Source organism: Zeus faber, assembly GCF_960531495.2.
Source record: "Zeus faber genome assembly, chromosome: 13".
Classification (NCBI taxonomy): Eukaryota; Metazoa; Chordata; class Actinopteri; order Zeiformes; family Zeidae; genus Zeus; species Zeus faber.
Window position 1 is genome coordinate 30,788,572 of NC_137198.1, and position 20,819 is coordinate 30,809,390.

Here is a 20,819-nt window from a genome sequence, read left to right on the forward strand (position 1 = left end):
ACAACCATTTGGGGACCAGACAAATTAACAGAAAGTATTAACTGCAAAGTTAAATCAAGTTACAGAAAGGTCAAGGAAAGTATTGTGGCTAACTATATTTGCTATATTGTTGTAGCATCTACAACAAATGTTAGCTTGAGCAAGCTTGAGCGAACTTGTGCCTGTGAATGCTATATGGGTGTTAATAAAATGAATAATAAAAGTTAATCAGTCATTCCTTACCCGATGATAACACTGTAATTAAAGTTTTATGGTGTTCCATGAATCTGTCCAGAAGTTATGCGCTTATCTGTCAGAACCAACCAGAACTATCCACCGCCACTCCCTTTGACCAATCAGTGTGAAATGTTAACCAGTTCTTCAACCACCCCACCAAATTTGGTGCAAATCTGAGCTTAACCTTTTGAGACATGATCACAGATAAAGCCCAGTTTAATGCTGGACTGCTGTGTATACTTCTGCCACAGATGGGACACCACGCAAATGTGCTTGTTTCAATATTGAGTAGTCACTTAGTTGCATTGACTCGTACAGGCTGGCCCATACTGTACTACCACATCCGAACATCAGAAAAATCTGAAAAAAATGCTTTCAGGGAACGTAGGGCTGAGGGAACATAGTGATGGCTCCGGAATTGTGTTTTGCCACAGGCTTCGTAATTATTTCGTTTGTCTTAGAACAAAGCTTCTAGGAGTTAGATACCAGTTAAAAGTTCAGAGTAGTTGTCAGAATAAGTAGAAATATGATCTCCATTTATGGCTTGATCACAGTATACTATATACACCACCACAGGAAAAATGTCATGCCACTCGTTGAAAAATTGTGTAAGCAATGGTTTCCCCACACAATATCACACACAGAAAGTAAAGATACTTGTCCATCAGAGTTGTAAAATAACAAGTGTTAACTGAAATTGTAAACTTGTTGAACTTGCTACATGCCCCTTTCAAAGAAAATGGTATTTTAAGAAAGATATTCACTGCAGGCCTTTAAAGAGTCATTTTGCAGCCCATTTAAGATTCTCTTCCCAGGAAATGTGATTTTCAAGAGTGGGGAGAGGAGAAGATTTAGGGCGCCACCCAGTGGCGTGCATGGACACTCTCAGGAGCAGGGGAAAAGCTAACTTAACTGCTCAGTAAACAGAAAGTGCTCCTCACTGTTCATCAGAGAAGATGGATTTGTCCTGCCCTGCTCCCTAGTGTCTTCACTACCTGGTTTTCTTATTTCATGCCTGTGTGATTGTCTACCCTGCCCTGATTAGTTTCACCTGTTCCCCATTAACCTTCCCTCCCCAGTGTATGTAATCTTTGTGTTCCTCTCTCTCCTGCCAGTTTATCTTTGTTCCATGTTCCAAGCGTTCCAGTGTTTTTCCCCAGTCTCCTGGTATTTCTGATTCCCTGCTCCGTTTTTTGGACCTTCCCTTTGCCTTCTCCCTGCCAGAATGTTTTCCCTATCTCCTGACCACATGTGTAATGAGCTGTCTCGCCTTGCTTACTCCTGGTTGGATTGTTTGCTTCTCCGACTGTCTACCTGTGTAGCGATCCTGTTCAAGTCAAGACTGTTTTCTTTAATCAAAGTTCCTGTCTCCGAGTCTTGCTTTAGTCCTTTTGCCTGTCTTTCCACCAGTTGTTACAGGATTATCAAGTAACAAACCGGTCCAAAACATTGGGTAAATAATCCTGACGTTTACCAGAGTAATGGCTTTTCCTGTTCTCTAAGTATACGGTAGCTCAGGAGGTAGAGCTGGTGGTCTAGTAATCTAAAGGTTGCTGGTTTGATCCCAGGCTCCTCCTGCTAGCATGCTGTAGTGTCCTTGAGCAAGACACTTAACCCCTAATTGCTCCTGATGGCTGCGTCCGTCTGTGTTTGAATAATTGTAAGTCACTTTGGATAAAAGCGTCTGCTCAATGGAATATATGGTCCCTCCATTTGTTGTGCCTTTGCATCCTGTATTAGTATACACTTGGTTACTTTCCTCCATTGTTTGGCCTTTATTTCTGCCAACTCCATGTGCTTCATGATGGCTGTTTTACTGTTTTGTTCTGTACATACTGAGAGTCACTGAAAACCAGTGAGTCGGTGTGAGGATGTCTCTCCCACTGAGTTCGGAGGCAGGCACTGACATATCAGGGATGAATTTGATGAAATGGGCACTCTAGTCCAGTGGTTCTCAGATATTTCCCTGATACATACGATATACACTTTCTCTCCTGTCTTTTATCTACAATGATGACGCAGGTGTTGGCGTTCCAAATAAAGTTTATTTAAGTTACCATTTCTCCAAATATAAGAAAGTATATAATATAAGAAAAATCCAAATTCCAAAACAAATGTCAACAATAAACAAACACTATTATTATAAAATGTATTTTGACTATTTCACTGGACATTTGTAACAGTGTGAGTGCTTACACTATAATACGGTCATTACGTGGGGACATCTTTGACATGCATTTCATCCTCAAGGATCAACCTGGTTCTATTTTGTCTTCAGAGTTGTCATGGCTGAAAAGGCAGATTGACACAGATATGTGGTGCTGAGTCAGTACCTCAACTGCTGTATCATGAGCTATTTCAGATAGATTATAGATAGGGCAGATCGACTGTAACTTGTAATGGAGAACATAGATCATCCATTTTTTCTGGAAAAAATGCACAGCCATAAAATTGCATTTAGCGAATATTAAATTATTAATACAATTGTTTTTATTGAGTTCAATTTTATTTTTTTTGTCATTTTTTGTATTTTTCTATATTTATTTACTTAATATTCCCAGCCATTTCAAGGCCCAGTTGGCAACTCTCTGGAGCCCTCTCGTGGGACCATACGGTTAGGGCATGTAGAATTATAGTATATCTAAAAAATGACTTTATTGTAGAGTGACTGGGTAGGTGGTTGTGTGTGTGTGTGGTATGCAGTGGAGTAGCACAAGAGATGGAAAGTATTTTGAGGCCATTAATCATGTATAGGTAGTTAGGATAATCTAAGGGCTGAATAACTGAGCCATCATATTACTGCAACATAATACGGCCCAAATAAATATGAACCTGATTACTTACTATTAGTCCCAGTTAAAGATTGTAAACTGCGTGCATTAGTTATAAATTGGAGCCACCGGGGGTATGCAAAGCAGCTCACTTAAGATGGCACAAGTCAAGAGCCGAATGACAAATGTTGTTTCCAAAATCCAAGGGTTTAACTTCTAAATAACACATTTCACCAATGTGCATTAATAAATGCACATGTAACACACTTAACATCTGGAGTTTTTCCAGGCGATTTCACCAAACCGAAGCACAACCAAAAACGGAAGAGTCAGAAATCGGGAGAGCAAGCAGGTATGTGCACATTTACATTTACATTTAGTCATTTAGCAGACGCTTTTATCCAAAGCGACTTACAAGGGAGAATAACATTCAAGCTACATTGCGACAGAGATTAGTGTAACAACAACATTAGTGTAACAATAAATACTGCAAGGTGGTGCTAACTAATTGTAGGTTAGGACAGGAGGTACTCACTGAAGAGCTGGGTCTTTAAGTGCTTCTTAAAGACAGAGAGGGAGGTCCCCGCTCTATTTGGCAGCTCGTTCCACCAACGTGGAACTACAAATGAGAATAGCCTGGATTGCCGTGGCTGTATGGCCGGCAGAGCCAGGTGACGCTCATTTGACGAGCGCAGCATCTGGGGGGCAACATGTGCTCTTACAAGAGCATTTAAGTAGGCGGGAGCATTCCCAGCAATCACTCTCTAGGCCAGCATAAGAGACTTGAACTTGATGCGGGCGGCTACAGGTAACCAGTGGAGCTCGATGAGCAGCAGAGTGACATGTGCCCTCTTTGGCTGGTTGAACACCAGTCGCGCCGCCGCATTCTGTATCATCTGTAGTGGCTTCACCGCACAGGCCGGCAAGCCTGTTAAGAGGGCGTTGCAGTAGTCGAGACGGGACATCACCAAGGTTTGTACCAGCAGTTGAGTGGCATATTGGGTCAGGTACGGCCTGACTTTTCGGATGTTGAGTAGTGCGAAGCGGCAGGACCGGGAGACGGCGGCAACATGGTCCGAGAATGTCAGTTGGTCGTCAATAATGACACCAAGATTCCTTGCAGCCTTGGTAGGAACAAGAGATAGAGAGTTGATTTTAATATCAATGTTGTGATAAATACCTTGTTTGGCCGGGAAGAACAGCAGTTCTGTTTTCGCCAGATTTAGTTGAAGATGATAATCATTCATCCATGTGGATATGTCAGCGAGACAATCCGAGATTCGCGTCGAGACAGTAGGGTCGTCGGGCGGGAAGGACAGATAGAGTTGAGTATCATCCGCATAGCAGTGATATGAAAAGCCATGTGAGTGGATGATCGGGCCCAGTGAGGTGGTGTATATGGCAAAGAGGAGGGGTCCAAGCACCGAGCCTTGGGGCACCCCTGTGGTGAGGTTGTGAGGCACAGACAGCTGGCCTCGCCATGTCACACTGAACGAGCGCCCAGTAAGGTAAGATTCGAACCAGGAAAGTGCACTGCCCGTTATGCCCATGCTTGAGAGTATGGACAGGAGTATGCTATGATTGACAGTGTCAAAAACAGCTGATAAGTCTAGCAGAATGAGAACCGAGGATTTGGCAGCAGCTCTTGCAGTTTTTAAGGCCTCTGTCACAGACAACAGGGCTGTTTCGGTGGAGTGACCACTTTTGAAGGCAGATTGAAGTGTATCAAGAAGGTTGTTTCTTGACAGGTACTCTGTAACCTGTCTAGAGACCGCCCTCTCTAAGGTTTTGGAAAGGAATGGGAGGAGAGAGACCGGCCGATAGTTTTCTACTTACTTTCTACTTGATGTGTAATGCTAGTTGCTTGTGCTAGATCCCTCGTATAAGGCAATATACTGTATATGTTTTTATTATCAATATCTGACAATTACATGGTGAACTCTCAACCCCAATACACCTTTCAACATTAAAAAGAATCGATCATGAGATTTGAGGAAAAGCAGAAATAAACATTTATATGACTGTCAAAGCAAAAACATTTGCAACATCTGGGCCATTCTTGATATTGCTCTCCAGGGCTTACTTAGTTGTTCTAATTACATACTCAACATGTTTTAAGGTTAAGGTTCAAGGATCATATATTCCAATGATCTTTAGTCAAAACGTTTCAGTCATGACGCAACTCAGATTTCATCATCATTCTATAGCTATGGAAGAACCAACATATTTTTTCTTTATATTGAATCAATAAAACAGGACCAAAATATATTTTGTTTCAATGTGCTGTTCCAGATTGAAAAAGGACGAACCAAAACGGATCATTGCCAATGTTTCTATCAGTCATACCGAAAGCATTTCAACATCTGAGCCATCCTCTCTGTTGCTCACCAGGGCAAAAAACAGACAAACTAACAAAAAAGTTTTTAAAGTGATTCACTGTATACATCTTCAAAAACAGCCCTATATAAGTGATATAGGCAAAGTATTATAGAGAATCACGTACATTTACGACATTTATTTGAAGTTTAAAAATGTGCAGTATGAGGACAGTCATTTCTAAGAAACTGAACAGTCTTGTCAACACACTACTGCATTGCAGCATGTATTTGAGGGGTAAACATGATTAAGCTGTTTTAGGCAAATATGATAATTATAGTAAACCTATGAGTATTCAAATACTGTCAATATACAGTATACCTCCAGCAAGACCAATATACAGGCGTTACCATCTACAGTATTTAAGAATAGATGTGAACGCCTGTATATTGGTAATACAATATACTGTACATGATACATGATAATAGGAGACAATAGGAGACAATGAACTATCATGGCGATATTGTCTCCTCTTGTTTGTAGCCATGTTTGTACTGAATACAGAATTTGCATATGCAACCGGGCAGTCAATTTCCTGACGTGGTTAAGGATTTTAAGCTGCAAACATTGCTCAAATGTAGCCAACCAGTCAGTGAGGAGGTTTAACATCAATGTTAAAACATTTTCAATGTTATTTATTTTCAGCTACAATGATGATTGATACACCGAGGCCTATGTTTTAAGTACGAGCCAATGCTGCCTATCCATTTTCTTTTGACTCACACTTGGTTTTCTTGAATTGCCGTGCCTACACAACATCGAATATTTGAATTAAGCTGACTGTCTCAACTTTCCCTTGTGATGTTTTTTATACACCTCGCCGGGAGAGAGCCCAGATGCCCAAACTCAAATGATGCTAACAAAATAAAGATCATTTTAAATTAAATCTAAGAGTTGTCTGTCAGAAATATAGTTCCGAACAAAACAGAGGAATTTTCTGAAGTCTCAATTGTGGTGTCGGTGAATTTCTGGAGCTTTTTCTTTTTATCCAAAGGTAAATTTGTTTTCTGTTTGTTGAAGTGCATGCTTATGGGAAAAACTTTCTTTACGCTAAGGTTTTTCAGGGCTCTAATAACCAAAGTAGTGTTTGGCTTTGGCAGGGGTATCTGTTTGTTGTATCTGGGTGATGTCTTCTTCTGAGTTTTTGGAGACTTGCTCTTTGGGGGACGCGAAGCTCCAATGACCCCAACAACCTTAAGCCTAATGGGGGCTTCAGCTGTTCCTGCCATATTTTGTGCTTGGCAGCGGTACTCCCCGGCATCCTTGCGTGATAGTCCATTGAGGCTGATGATCGACCAACGCTGTCCCACTCGGGAAGATCCCTGCATGACTGGAACATTAAAAACAGCCAACCAATGATTACTCCATTGTCAACCTTAACATTAAATATATGATTCTCAAGTCAAAGAAATATTAGTCAGTCAAGGGATTGAATCAAATAATGCAGCAACACTTACAACTCTCAAACTTCTTGGGTAACTGTTCAGAGTTGCTAGAAATGTCAACGTGTTGGCAGCAATCTGTAACGAATAACAAATAATGACACATATGGATATATCTGCAAATGTGGCTGTATCAATGACCAATCTCACTGCCTGCTCCAAGCCCCAGACACACATTGAAGCAAGTTCATGATTGGCAAATGTATTGCACATATTTGGAGCAGTGCTTGCAAATTTGTTGAGCCACAAAATTGACCAGACTGTGCTGTAAGAATAGTTAACATAGTCTCCATGCAGGGCCAGTAATGCTCAGTCGAGTCAAAATTATGAATGCTCAGTCGAGTCAAAATTATGAATGAAGCAATGAGGTTGTTGTAGAATTTTAAAGCAATCAAAAGTAATGAAAAGGCAACATCATTTACTTTCCTTTTTTGGAAACGAACAAAAACTATTTCCACAGGACAAAAAAATGCGCTACCCACTAACATCTGGCATTTGACTTTAGTGGGAAAGGTTACATTCGGCATTCATTCCCGGGATGAATGAGTCTGCAGTAGTCAGGCCCTTTTCCAGCGCAATGCGACATGCGTTGAAGTTCCAGACGTAATGTAAAATGAAAATGTTTTGGAAAAAAAATAGCACGTCCCTGAAATTAGACACAAAAAGGCAACACCACCAACAAACTATCTTTTTGCGACGTTACTGCACAAGTGGGCATGGAGCTGTGCGCCAGACCAGGTCCTATGGACAGACTAGTGCTCACATCTCCACACAGCTCTCTCTGGGCTGTGCTCTGCGGTGAGGTAGCTGCTATGTCATCTGTGCCAAGTCACTCCCTGTGTGTGCACCTGGAGACTCCTCCAACTGCATATTAAAGAATATTGAAAAGTTCTAGGCATACTCGTCTACTGGCAATGGGAACGGAGTCAATCGTCTATTTTTTGCTGCTTATCCGCATTTTAATTGCTGCAAAGCTATAGATCAGACAACATAAAACCACTCACAGGTGAAGTGAATAACATTGTTCATCTCATTCCAGTGGCATTTGTGAAGGGGTGGGATATATTAGGCAGCAAGTGTACAGTCAGTTCTTGAAATTGATGTGTTGGAAGCAGGAAATATGGGCAAGCGTAAGGATCTGAGCAACGTTGACAAGGGCCAAATAGTGATAGCTAGATGACTGTGTCAGAGCCATTCCAAAATGGCAGGTCTTGTGGGGTTTTCCCAGTATGCACTTGTTGTTAGAACCTAACAAAAGTGGTCCAAGGACAGAAAACCAGTGAACCAGCAACACATGGCCACCCATGGGCTCTTTGAAGGGCGTGGAGAGCGAAGAGTAGTCCGTCTGCTCGGATTCCACAGAAGAGCTACTGTTGCACAAATTGCTGAAAAAGTTAATTCTGGCTATGATAGAAAGGTGTCAGAACTCAGTGCATCGCAGCTTGCTTCGCATGGGGCTGCGTAGCCGCAGACCAGTCAGAATGCCCATGCTGTCCACCCCCGAAAGCGTCAACAATGGGCAGTGTAGTGAGTGTCAGAACTGAACCATGGAGCAATGGAAGAAGGTGGCCTGGTCTGCTGTCACATTTTCTTCTAAATCATGTGGATGGCCGGGGTTAGGGTCCGATCTGATCGAACATCTATGGGATGTGCCGTTGTAGCTGCGGTGTATAACCACCTGTTTAGAAATGCACCCAGAAGAACTTATTATACTTACTCAATTTAAACATATTTAGACAATCTCAGTGGCTTATACACCCAACCATGGAACATATAGTTCGATAATATGAATACACTTCTGCTACCGCTTGGTGATGGGATTGAGATAATGCAGCAGAGAGCGTGACAACACTGAGGTGAGCCATAGGCTAAAGTACACGTTAACCTGGTGTTAATTCCCATATTGAAATTTTCAGTTTTATTTTCCTCCCTTCCTCCACTTTTGGCTTTTGTCCAATGATAGAATGTTTACACAAATGGCCAATGATACTGTGCGTATCAATTCCAAACATTCTATGAAAGAAGCAAAATTTAAAATGATCATATTTAAATAGAGAATGTGAAGTTTGACGCTTGCTATGGACTCCGGTCGCCATTTTTGGAGGATCACTTCCATTCAACTGCATAGAGAAATAGCTAAAATATACAAAATGTACAAAAATGGAGAAAGGAAGGGAGAAAAAGAAGGGTCGAAGTTTTGCACAAGACTTTCTGTGGCAGTCTTCCAAGACTTCCAAGCCATCTTTTAACTCAAAAATCCTCCAAGTGAGTGAACCTCGCTCCAAATATGATGGCTTGCTTCAGCAATATGACATCACCTTTATGTTCTCTATACTGACTGCCTGGTCCACTCGTGGTGGAAAAAACAGCATACTAATGTATAGCATTGTGGCGGACCAAGGGGCATGGTCAGGCTGCAGACAGGGGCGGAAAGGGAACCGTGCAGATAGCACGGTTCCCTTTGCGGTTCCCAAGCTGCCCCAAGCTGTTCCCAAGCTGCGGTTCCCAAGCTGCCTCGAATCAGCCTAATTAGCGCCCACGTGGCGCTGATTGGTCCGATGTGAAGCAGTGAGATTTCTTAATGTTTGTACGCCTTGCAGAGAAGATCGCCGCACAGGCTCATCCGCCAACCAGCAGCCAGAGCATAAAGCCATTCCGCCTGCGCCCGAAACAACAACAACCACCACCACCATCATTATTATTATTATTAGTATTATTATTTATATGTCTGGTCTGCAAGCTTCTTGTTGCTCTGCTCTCTCTAATAAAACTCTCACCACGTTGGCATACCACGGCAAAAAGGACTCCGTCTCCCTCCCTTAACCCTTACTTGTGGGCAGATACTCCCACAAGTGGCACCTGTACAGGGACCTGGGAGGGGCAGGGCACCGAGTGAAAAGAGCCCCAGAGCCGATCCGCTGGCTGCAGAAACGCCTTGCGGACCTGAAGGAGGGGCGGGACTAACTCCGCTGCCAGTTGGAGCACATCCTCACCAGCGTGAGCTCCCAGGAGCATGCCGCTACCTGCCACTGGCCTGCCGCCACCGACCGGGAGGGCCAGACCCACATCCGACCCTAGGACTCAAGCAGGATTCGCCAGACAGCCCCCCCCCAGTTGGTTGTCAGCCGGACGGCACCCCGGCCTAAGTAGGGCGGTGGGGGTATGTGACAGACGAAGGGGCGTGGTGTGAGAGAAAAATGCACATGATCAATCTTGTGAATGATGTTTTACATGATTTATAAAGGACAAAAGTATTTTGTATGTTACGTAACTTTTAAAACACATTGCCTTGGGGTTTTTTTAATTAGTCTCTCTGCGTTTATATGAAGAGACCGTTTTCTAAACAATGCCTATTGTCCTATTGGAAAAACCAGATACCGTTCCACCCTCACTCAACCTTGTGTGGAGGTAAGGGTAACTTGACAGAGCCTTGTGTGTGTGTTTTATGGAAAAGTCAGACTTGTACCTGTGACCTGGGTTTGGCTGTTAAACCATTGTATGAGCTCTTGATTTATTTGATTTGATTATTGATGATTGAGTTGGCATCATCCTGTAAATGACAAGCTAATAAATGTTACACAACCTGTCATCAGTATAAAGCCCTCTTTGTCAGTAGTAGGAGTAGACTGGTCAGAACACTGCTTAGGAGCAGCTCTCAATCTTTCTCTCTATTCTGCAGAATAAAAATCTTTAATACTCTTAGTTTTGTTTTCCTGTAGCGGGCAGATTAACCTCACCGACCGTGCCGGAGAATTTCTCCAACAATTTGGCGACAATGATGGGACTCTCTGCTTGACTCTGTTGGACCTCTTCATGCCCAGGTTGTGTGCACAACGGCAGTATCATACAGCGGACCAGCCGTAAGATATCCAAGAAGGAGTCATCTGGACATGACAAGCAGATCCAGCAGAGACAACACGAGCATCCCGAACAAATTAAGGTGAGGACTTGCTGAGATATTGTACAAATCAGGGAGAATTTTAGGCAAAGCTTTGAGTAAGCTCAGATATTGTACCGATCAGGGAAGATCAAAGAAAATAGCTCTGAGTAAGCTTAAAGTTTGTATTGATCTCGAGCAGGGGTACTAACACTTTTTCAGCTTGTGAGCTACTTTTAAAATGACCAGGTCAAAATGATCTGCCTGCATTAAAAAATGCTAAACATATTTATTTTTATATACTGTATACTGAGTATACTACCAGGAGCAGACAAAAGAAGAAGAATAAGAAGATACTGAGTATATTTTATATATACAATATATGTTGGCATACCGTGCATCACTGCATGAACCTTTACGGCACAATACAACAAAATACATTAAGTCAAGTCATCAGAGTAAGGTAGCGACCATAAATTTTATGGTCACTACCTTACTCTGATGACTTGCGCTGAAGGGAGTCGGCCAGGGTTGCATAGTCCGGACAGTAGCTGCTGGTAGCCAGCCTCAGGCAGGCTTCCGAATGATCATCCGTCATGGTGGAACAGTATTTGGACTTTATAAGCATCATGTGGGAAGAGGCTGATTTGCATATATAAGAAGAGCCGAATAATGCAGTCAAGGAGGTAGCACATTTCTTCATGTTTGGGTACTTTTCCTCCGTGAGTAAGTTCCAAAACTGTTCATGAGCCCTGTACTTCAGCTCAATGTCAGCCTGTAGTGTCTTCTCATCCTCCACTGCAGACCAGTTCAGATGAAACAGTGTTGTAATTTTTGATGCAAGTAAATCAACCTTAACATCTTCCCGTGCTCCGGCGGGTTATCTCCCAAATAGGAGCCTTTCTGTGTGGAGTTTGCATGTTCTCCCCGTGCTCACATGGGGTTTCCTCCAGAAAAGAAAGAAGAAGAAACAGTCTTTATTTATCACGCAACACACCACACTACAACACATGCTTGCACACACACACACATGCACATGCTTTGATGGTGGCCGGTGAAATGGATTTTCTGCTTTTGACCCATCCTGGCTTGTCCTTCCTCCGGGGGCACAGCCAGGAGCAGTGGGCAGCATACGTGGACGCGCCCGGGGACCAGATGATAAATGTCCATCGCTGGTCAGATGATGATGGGTGCATGTTTTTGAGGGGGGTCCTTACTGACGTGAGGTGGAGGAAACCCCATGTGAGCACGGGGAGAACATGCAAACTCCACACAGAAAGGCTCCTATTTGGGAGATAACCCACCGGAGCACGGTGCCAACCGCGCCCCAGGTGGGAATCGAACCCAGGACCTTCTTGCTGTGAGGCAGCAGTGCAATGCACTGCGCCACCGTGCCACCACCTCACGTCAGTAAGGACCCCCACCAAAAACATGCACCCATCATCGTCTGACCAGCGATGGACACTTATCACCTGGTCCCCGGGCGCGTCCACGTACGCTGCCCACTGCTCCTGGCTGTGCCCCCGGAGGAAGGACAAGCCAGGATGGGTCAAATGCAGAGGATCCATTTCACCGGACACCATCAAAGCATGTGTGTGTGTGTGTGCAAGCATGTGTTGTAGTGTGGTGTGTTGCGTGACGAATAAAGACTGTTTCTTCTTATTTTGTTTCTTCTTCTGTTTTCCCTAAATGGGTAGCACATACATGTAGCGATTGGCTTGAGTAGAGCAAAGTCTGACAGACAGTTTTCAATCTGCTCTGTGTTGTTTCCACTGTTAAGTTACGTACACGCCTTCCATTTGGTCTCCAACTCTGATGCGAGGTTTTGAAAGTTCCCCAAATCATGGTGCTGCAGCTTTAAGGACAGAAGTTGCATTTTTCATTTGAAGGCATTAACTGAACTGATCATGTTGACCACAGTTTTGTCTTTTCCTTGCAGCTTTAAATTAAGCTCATTCAACATGTTGGTCAGATCAGTTAAAAATGCCAAGATTGTCATTAAGTTGCTTGTATTCTGCATTTTTACTGACAACGAGAAACTCCTTTATCTCTGCAGGAATTTCCCCCTACTAAGCCATCTCACATCAGTGTGTAGCAAGAGGTCAGAGTAGTTGCACTCAGCCTCCTCCAGATGTGCACGGAACAGTCATCTTTGAAGAGATCTCGCTCAAATAGAACAGGCAATTTCCAATTTGCCACATCCATTATCTCTTTCATGTTTAGCATTTTTGCACATAACGCTTGTTGGTGTATTATGCAGTGGTAGATAAGGAAGTCGGGGAAAGCATCGTCCTCCCTGCACTTAGTAATTAATCCATTCAAGCGTCCCACCATTGCAGGCTCACCGTCCGTGGTTATTGACATCAATTGACACACTGGGAGCTGAGTTTTGTTGATAAAGTTTTTGAAAGACTGAAAAATGTTCTCTCCCCGTGTATGTTCTTTCATGGGTAGTATTGTTAACAGCTCCTCTTTTGCAGTCATCTGTATACACCATCCGAATAAAAATGCACAATTGTGCTGTATCACTTATGTCCATAGACTCATCTATGGACATAAGTGAAACACTCACAGTCCACGATGTCCTTCCAAAGCTGCTGTGTCAAATCATCGGCCATTACTTCACAACGCAGTGTAACTGTACTTTTTGATAGCTGAAGAGCTTTGATTGAAGATAATATTTCTGGTTTATTTTTGTCAGCTGCCTCAACAAAGGCCTCTTTTACCATCTCTCCATCTTGGAAGACTTCTTACGCGTAATGATGGCGTGACTCACCTGGAACGATGCTTCGGTGGCTGCCTTTGCTTTTGGATTCAACTGTGAAAAATGACTGCTGTCCGATTAACTGCGATTTCACTTCAGTCACCTTTCTCTTTCTCAGCTCGCTTTTCGGAGGTAAATCAGTGTCATAGTTTTTATGAACAGCTCGAAAGTGCCTTTCCACATTTCTCTTTTTCGGAATAGCAACGGTAGATTGACAGATCGGACAAACGTACTTCTAGTATGACATAGTGGAAAAAAAAGTCCTCCTCCCATTCCGCATGGAAGTGGTAAGCTTTTGGTTTCTTGCTTGGTCCGACTCCCCCACTCATTCTTTATATCCCTTCATTAGTAGATATAAATTGAAGGCTAACTAGGTCACTTAGCTCGCTAAAGTTTGGCAGTAGCTCACGCGTTTTCTACGTGATGACCCGTGTGTTGGAAGAGAGGAGATCTAAGTAGTTATGATTATAACCACTGAACAAAGTTTTAAGCAACATTAGACTGGCTGCCCTGTATGTCAATCAAGTGACAAATGTCAAATGGAGGATGGAGGTATATAGGCTAACATCTAAAAAAAAAATTTGATTGGCACGCGATCAACCCACACTACCTTCGCAATCACAATCAACCTATTGGGCACCCCTGATCTAGAGGATCATTGAAAGCTTTGTTAAACTCAGAAATCCCCCCTCCCTCAGATAGATGTATTGTCAGCTGCGTGCTGCGCAGGCTAGGAAGGGCAGTGGATATATGGGTTTCGAGGAATGTGGCTGAGGTGGCCAATTTTGCATGATCAAGAGAGATTGTGTTTTCTTTTGTGTTTGTCATTTATTACTTTTTATGTCATTCAATAATAAAGTCAAAATTATTGAATACATAATTATATAGATTACTCTTGAACCCTCTTAGCAAAAGCGTTGGGGGTAGGTCAGGAACTTCTAGTGTTGTCAAATTAAAATAACTTAATAAGTAAAGTAAAATTGATAATAATAAATAAAGACACCTGTCAGTCGTGCAGTGTATTGGGACACAGGTTTGGAAATAAACACTATATATATATATATATATATATATATATATATATAAACATTCTTATAAATATATATAAAGTATATGGATATATAAAAGTATATAAACATTTTTTTTAAATAATAATAAAATTTAAATGTTCTTTTTTTTTTTTTTTTTTTGGAGGTAGTGGTAGTCTGGTTTTCACAGCTTACTTTTTAGTTAGCCTTTATAATAGTTAGGGGGGAGGGGGGAGTTCGACAGCCCATATGTGGTTGGCTTGCTGTTCTTCCCATCTTTTGTTGATTTTTGCCAGGCACTCCAACAAAGGTTTTGTTTGTTTGATTATATATATATATATATATATATATATATATATATATATATATATATATATATATATATATATATATATATATATATATATATATATATATATATATATATATTTTTTTTTTTTTTTTTTTTTTTTTTTTTAATTTATTTCATTTTATTTATTTATTATTTTTTTTTTTTCTCCTTTTTTTCCCTCTCCATTTTTCCATCTATTTGCATTGATACACTTCACATGAATCCTGGGTGATCGTATTGGTGTCTGGGGCATTCAACCGCCTGGCCAATACATCACTCTGTTGCACGTATGAATGAGATGAGTTCGAGTGACTTTATCAGTGTCTTGGGGTATGCTAGCTACCTGGCGGATGAAAAATCTTGATGAAACAAGGGAATGCATAAATGTGAGTTAAGCGTGGTATGAGTGTTGTGCATGACGTGTTAAACTAGCTTCACCTATTAGTCCCTGGTGAAACAGTAGCATTATAATCTAAATATCTGATGGGATTGTTGGAAAGGATACTGCATGTTTAATTAATTTGTGAATAACTAAAAGAGACAAATCTGTATGTGTGGTAATAACTATTTTTCTCTTTTTCTCTCTATTTCCCAATTGTACGCTGAAATGAGAGTGATCTGTACGAAAACCACCCTGAGAACGGAATGGACCGGTCCGGTCGACAATTGAGGAAAACACTGGAATGTTGTGAATAGGAAAAGAGGAATAGAAAAGGAATAATAGATTGTAAAGAGTATGATGCATGGGTAACAGAGGCAAAAAATAGGGAGACAATGCAGAAAAGAGGTGATACCACTCATCAGATGGTAAATGTTCCGGGGCCACACAGAATTGATCCGCATTTGGAACCCCCGCCACCCTATTTACAACCACAGGCTCAATTTCCAATTCCAGCCCCGGTTTTACAGCATGACCCAGAGGATGGCCCCCAAGATCTAACGGAAAATAATTTCTGTATCCATCTGCGATTGAGCTACAGTCTTGCTCCTCCAAGGCCTGTACCTCCGTTCATCTCATTTGTCTTCCACAAGTCCTTGTTCATCTTCTCCTCAGGACTTCCAACAAGAACATGGAGTGAAGGACGGAAGACACTTCTCACCTGTTGCCCACCGCACCAGAAGCCAATTAGGACTGATATTCCAGTGCCCAATAGTTCCCTCTAAACTGATGGAAAAGACAGAGCTCATTCTCCCCATGGTGCAATGTCCTAATCCCCAGGCGGGTGGTAATCAAGTCCAAGTCTATGGGCCATGGAAGATACAAGAAATGGCCCTGGTGATCGGAGATCTTCCTGTGGTTGTTGGAAATGGATAAGGATACACCACTGCCATCCGACAGTTAGTACACCAGCACTTTCCAACATCATATGAGTTACAACAAATCTTCATTAAAGGTTTAGGATTAGGATGGCAAGACGTGAATGAGGGATGGTAAGACACCGTGGTTTATGATCCCGCTGTTGGGTTTCCATATACAGTATGCTTCAACTTGAACTAGTACGAGGGAAAATTACGCTCCCCTCTATCATGATGTGGGATAAGATAAGCTTGTAAACAGAAAGAAGATGAAAGCCTAGATGAGTACATCGAACGCCTTGTGCGTCTCTTCAATCAACATAGTGGTCTAAGGTGGCCCCCCGGAAATGTTGATAGCCCGTATGAGCAACAGCTAAAGAATGCTCTTATTGAAGGTCTTCAGCCAGAAATTAGAAGGATGGACTGTACCACCTGTATAGGGTGTTTAGCTCACCAAATTTAAACGCCACGTGATACATGCTGTATCCTACCATAATAGACAAAAAGCAGTAAAAAATGTACAACAGCTTGTAAATGGCGTACAGTCTTTCTATGAGAGGAACCAACAAGGTTGCGGAAGAGGACTAGGAAGAGGACGAGAAAGACCAGGCAGACGAGAGAATGCACCAGGCAGAGGAGGACCAGGATACGGCAGTGACCGTATGTTCATGTGCTACTACTGCAACAAACATACATTATGCCCGTTCCTGTCCTAACAGAGACAACAGGGACAAGGAAGAAGAGAATGGCGACTGGAATGAGGACGAAGTGTCTGTTTGCTTCCCACAAGCTTCTGTCCACAGCTGACAGATGCAGGACCATCATCCTCCAGATTAATGGTGAGTCAATACTATTCCTCATCGACTCCGGTGCAAGGTACTCAGTGTTTTGCACTAACAAACTGAAATCAAGCCCACCATTATCAGGACACTTGACCGCCGTCGTGGGAGAAGCAGGACTGGGATGGTTTCACTGTACCCTTAGATGTAGTCGACAATGAAGATGAAGCTGATAGTATGACCATCAATCTCTGAAATATGAAACTATGACATTCTGTCATAGTTTCATACTCTCCAACTTCAACCCTGTGTGGCCGGGAACTAATGTGTTGTGTTTGTTAAGCATTATCATCGAGTGTACAGAGAGTGGTCCTAAAATCTTGCATGTAAGTAAGGATGCAGAATGTTGTATGGTCCAACACACTAAGAACACCAGCTTATATCTATGCGTGGGATTTACAGCAAGATGGCCCATGTTCTATCAGTAGTGAACTGATAGGTTGATGGTGATCTTATGAACCCCCCAGAATTGCATTGTACCATTAGGATTAGTGATGAAGGAAAAGATAAGGAATTTGAGAAGATATGTTTAAGGGAAAATCAAGAATGTCAATTGTTATCAGGGAGAGATTCTCTGCTCACCACAATATTGTGTGTTAACGGTCAAATTGACACCAACACAGGATGCTTGCTATGATGTTTATGATGGCCTTCCGCATGTGTCGTTGGCAAAAATATCAAATTTATCATGGCAATCTATTGGACCTCGGGTTGCCAAATGTGCTAGCACAACAGATTGGCAGGTGCATCCTGACGGGATTAAATTAATCCCAAAAAGTAATGTTCAGTGGTTTTCTTATCAATCCACCTTTACAGGCGTATGATATATCCACCTCCTCCCTGTTGTTATGACTAAAGAAAATGCAACAGGGATTTTTGTTAACTTTAACGCTGAGGAACACCGTGTATTGTGAGGGTGCCAGAGATACTCTGGGCCAAAACCAAATATGATATTGGACTAATGAAGGGGGCAACTCCCCTCGTGGTGACACCAAAATCCTCCTACCGACCGCATAAACCGCAATATACGTTGGGACCAGATGCCATGTCCCTCATCTCCATGCAATACACCGATACTGCCTCCTAAGCAGGTGGATTGAGTCTTGTGGCATTTTGTTCAGGATTTGCGTGCTATAAATGACGCTGTTCACCACATGGCACCTGTTGTTCCAAATCCCACTACGATTTTGTCTCAAGTTCCGGGTACATCAAAATGTTTCACTGTTTTTGAACTTGCAAATGCTTTCTGTAGCATCCTAATAGACGTGGACTCACAATCTTAGTTCGCTTTCACTTTTCAAGGGAAACGTTACACATGGACTCGCATGCCACAAAGATATGCAGAGTCTCGCCCAGTGTTCTCTGCTGTATTAGGTGAAAATTTCGCTGGTTTCTAATTTATGAATGGCAGCACATTGATCCAATATGCAGATGATTTACTGATCTGCTCGCCAGATGAGGAGTCATGTATTGCAGATACACAGGCCCTCCTAAACTATTTAGGTCAAAATGGTCCCAAGGTTTCTGAAACTAAACTACAGCTGGCACAAAAGAACGTTCATTATCTGAGTCATGACATTTCATCACAGGGTCGCACCCTGGGTAACTCTAGAGTTGCCACCATTTTGGATATGCCTAGACCAAAGACTAAAAGGCAGGTTCAAGTTTCAAGATTCAAGAGGTTTATTCGTCACATACATATACATACTTTCATACATATATGCAGTGAAATGTAATGCAATGCACCCGGTGATAACACACAATATGTCCTAGGGAAATTTCTTTCTACTAGACCAACTAACTGATTCCTAAAACGTAATACACTTAATCGAATATTTATAGAATAAAATAAAAATATATAGAATAAAATAAAATGTAATAGATAAATGGAATAGGCTTACATATATGCGATAGACTTATGTATATCAGATAGGCAATTATGTAAATACAGATATGTGCATAAAAGTGGCATGCGAATAAAGTGAGGTTGTGTTTGTGGGATAATACAGCACAGTATACAACAGTATGGCGCATCAATACGGTAACACCGAACAGCCCAGAACAGTGACACAGTATGGGGAACAATATGCTACATACAGACAGAAGGGAGTGGAGCCTATGTGTGTGGCTCAGTGAGGACCCCTGGTGAGGTCAGCATTGACAGTTCTTATGTTCTCGCTGTGTGACTGCGGAGGTGCTTGCCTGACTGCAGCAGCTGGAACAGTCTGTTGTTGGGGTGATGAGGATCCTTCATGGTCCTGTCGGCTCTGCTACTACACCTCCTGGTGTATAAGTCCTGCATGGAGGGGAGGGTAGTTCCAGTGGTACGTTCAGCTGAACGCACCACCCTCTGCAGGGCCCGCCTGTCCTGAGCAGTGCAGTTCCCAAACCAGGCAGGATGGGACACCTACGACACCATCAAAGGGGAGGACCCATAGAGAAGTCCCTGGACGGGTGCTACACCAGGATGCTGCGTGTAGTGCTTAACATCAGCAAGAGTACACATGTAACCAACAGAATTCTGTACGAGGGAATACCAAGGGTGAGCGAGAAGATTGCTGTAAGGAGAATGAGACTAGCAGGACACTGCCAAAGACGCCAGGAGCTGCCAGCCAGCAAACTGGTAGTGTGGGAGCCAACACACGGGCACCGGTCATGAGGACGTCCCACTTTAACATATGTGGATGTCCTCAAGAATGATGCGGGAGCACAAAGCACCAACGAGCTGGCCAGATGTATGGAGAACCGGGATGACTGGAAACAACGATGGAAGGCTCGTCTGAGGATGACCTAGAGAGAGGATGCTCTCCACCGCTCCACAGTAGAAGAACTTGAGGATCCTCACCGAGACCCGGAATTTCCTCAGCTGCCTGAGGTGGTAAAGACGCTGCCTTGCCTTTCTCACCAGAGTGTCTGTTTGTAAAGTCCATGTTAAGTCCTCTGTGATGTGGACTCAGGTACTTGAAGCTGCTCACCCTGTCGAAAGAAGTCCCATTAATCACCAGTGCGTCCTCGGTTGTATCCTCGCCTAAAGTCCACAATCAGCTCCTTACTTTTGCTGACGTTCAGGTGTAGGCTGTTGTCCTGGCACCAGAGTGACAGGTCTGCCACCTCCTCGCGGTAGGCCTTCTCATCGCAGTCAATGATCAGGCACATGACAATGGTGTCGTCAGCAAACTTGATGATGGTGTTGGAGCTGGACCTGGCCACACAGTCATGTGTGTACAGGGAGTACAGTAGGGGGCTGAGGACGCAGCCCTGGGGGGGGATCCTGTATTCAGGGTGAGGGAGCTGGACATGTGCTTCCCCACCCTAACCACCTGGGGCCGGGCTGTGAGGAAGTCCAGGATCCAGGCACACAGCGGAGTATTCAGTCCGAGCTCCTTCAGCTTGACAGCTAGTCTGGTGGGGACTATGGTTTTGAAAGCTGAACTGTAATGGATGAACAGCATTCTCACATAGGCCCCCTTCCGGCCATCCAGGTGCATGTGCGTGGTGTGCAAACCGTAGCGCCGGCACAGGCGGCCGCAAGGGGCGGCGCCACTATTGTCAATGGGTGATGATGATGGCCTTTTTAGGTTGCTGTGGTTCTTGTCGCTCTTGGATTGTGGATTATGCGATACTTGCCCAGCCAATATTAACAATGGCTCATGGGAAGGGTTTGTCGTTGTCAGATAGGGTTGATTGGAGCCCTGAGGCGGAGGAAAGCTTTGTGGCTCTTAAACAAGCTCTTGCACCTGCCCCATGTTTGGGTTTGCAAGATATGACGCGCCCTTTCACTTTGATGGTGAGAAGGATGGTTTTATGTCTGCTGTGTTGTTGCAATCGCATGAAGATAAATTACGTCCTGTTGCATATTATTCTCAGAAACTTGGTGCC